Genomic DNA, 2516 nt, shown 5'->3' with positions numbered 1-2516 from the left:
GCATGCAAGATAACCCAGTAAATATCTCGTTTGAAAATGTAAGGGGGGTTGATTCCAGAGTATCATGGTAGTAATGATGTTGATACGTGGGTGATGCAGATGGAAAGTGTAATGGTTATGTATGCTGTTGATGAAAATACAATGCGTTTGTTGTTGCTGGGAAAATTAAAAGGCAAGGCACAGCAATGGCTGTATTCCAAACCGAATTTTGTGGCTGAAAGTTTTGCGCAGCTAGTCAGTGAATTAAAAGAAGCATTCGGTACAACACAAAGCAAACTGGTCTTACGTAGAAAGTTTGAGATGCGTAAGTGGCAACAGACAGAAAGCTTCAATGAATACTACAATGATAAAGTTATGTTGGCAAATCCGTTGAAGCTGGAAGAGGAGGAACTAGTGGAATATATTATAGATGGCATTATGGATGAACAGTTGCGCGTACAGGGGTATTTGCAATGTTATACTAGCAAAACGCAGTTGCTGCAAGCATTTTCGAAGGTTAGGCAGAGAAAAGTGGTGGTAAAGTCTTCGAATACTACTGTTACCAAAAGTGCCGATGTGAGGTGTTACAATTGCAATTCTTTGGGTCATTATGCGTCGGAGTGCCGAAAACCTATTAGGGAGAAAGGAGCTTGTTATGGCTGTGGAAGTAAAGAGCATCATGTCAGTGAGTGTCCAGACCGTAAGAAGGAAGCCCGTAAGAACGAAGTACATCATGTGGAGGAGGACGAATATGTAAGGTCTTTTTCATTTATTGTTAGAAATTTTGGTAATTTGTGTTTTTCCCTAGACTGCTTGATAGATTCCGGAAGTCCTATTAGTTTTATTCGGAAGTCTAGCGTTCCTAGGAAAATTCATGTTAGCTTATTTTCAAATGTTAATTCTGAATTTTTTGGTTTAAATAAAACAAAAGTCCAAACTTATGGAAAATTTTCGTGTTCTACAATATTGGGCGGAAAAGAGCTTTTAGTAATTTTTGTGGTGGTAGCTGATAGGACAATGGGCTATGATGCAGTCTTGGGTAGAGATTTTTTAAAAGTTGGAGGATTTAAAATATTAAGAGATGATAGTGAAAATGTTGGATTGGGAAAGTTAAAGTGTGAGGGTGAATCTAAATTTGAGTATAAAGATCGTAAAAAATGCATAAATTGTAAGAATGATTGTAGTAATAATGATTGTGAAAGTGAAGAAAAGAATGTTTTTAAAAAAGAAGGTACAAAATTCAAGAAAAATGGAGAAAAGAAAGAAATCTTAACAGAGAATGTCAGTGAAAATAGGGAAGATGTAAATGAAAGTGTGTGCGGAGATAATGTGAAAAATAGTAGTGAGTCTTTGTTTGACACATTGCTGTTGGCAACTTTTCCAAGTGTTGATAATGATGTTAATCTTAAAGTGGGGGACGATGTCAGTTTTTCGGATCAAACTAAACTTATTGCGTTGTTTAAAAAATATTACGTTGAGTGGCTACGTCCCGCAGAACCAAGGATCAGAAGTCAGATGAAACTGACGCTAAGTAATGTTAAACCGTTCAGTTGCCCACCTCGACGTTTATCATATAGTGAAAAAGGTGAACTTCAGAAATTATTAGATGAGTATTTGGAGAAAAACATCATAAGGCCAAGTGAATCGGAGTTTGTGTCACCAATAGTACTGGTTCGAAAGAAAACTGGTGACCTTAGGATGTGTGTTGATTTCAGAACTCTTAACAAGGTGACAGTGAAGGATAATTATCCGATACCACTGATAGATGATTTGCTTGATAGGTTAGTGTATAAAAAGGTTTTTACAAAACTGGATTTAAAAAATGGTTTTTTTCATGTCTTTATGGATCCAGATTCAATTAAATTTACTTCGTTTATAACTCCGCTGGGACAATTTGAGTTTTTGAGAATGCCATTTGGGCTACGTAATGCTCCGTCAACATTTCAAAGGTTTGTAAATAAGGTATTTTCGGATATGATAAAACAAAATAAGGTTATTATATATTTGGATGATATAATGATAGCTACGGAAAGTCTAGAAGAGCATTTAGAAATTTTAGCAGAAGTTTTTCGTAAGTTAGTTGAAAATAATTTAGAGCTTAGGTTAGATAAGTGTGAGTTTTTGGTAAGTTGTGTGAAATATCTTGGATATACTGTTACAGAAGATGGTATTAGAGCGGATGATAAAGGTCTTGAAGCAATTAAAAATTTCCCAATTCCAACCAAGCTACAATCAGTTCAGAGTTTTCTTGGGCTTTGTTCGTATTTTCGGAGGTTTGTAAAAGACTTTTCTTTAATTGCAAAACCTTTATATGATTTAACAAAAAAAGACAAAAAGTTGCAGTTTGGGGAAGCTGAATTGTTATGTTTTGAAAAGCTTAAGCAAAAATTGTTGGTGTCGCCTATTTTAGCTTTATACGATCCGAATGATGAGACAGAGTTGCATTGTGATGCAAGTTGCATAGGGTTTGGGGCAATTTTAATGCAACGGAAAAAAGATGGGAAAATGCATCCGGTGTTTTATTTTTCTAAGCGAAC

This window comes from Rhagoletis pomonella, unplaced genomic scaffold (assembly GCF_013731165.1).
Source record: "Rhagoletis pomonella isolate Grant_MI unplaced genomic scaffold, Rhpom_1.0 Rhpom_scaffold_00032, whole genome shotgun sequence".
Classification (NCBI taxonomy): Eukaryota; Metazoa; Arthropoda; class Insecta; order Diptera; family Tephritidae; genus Rhagoletis; species Rhagoletis pomonella.
Note: the sequence above shows the minus strand (reverse complement) of the source record.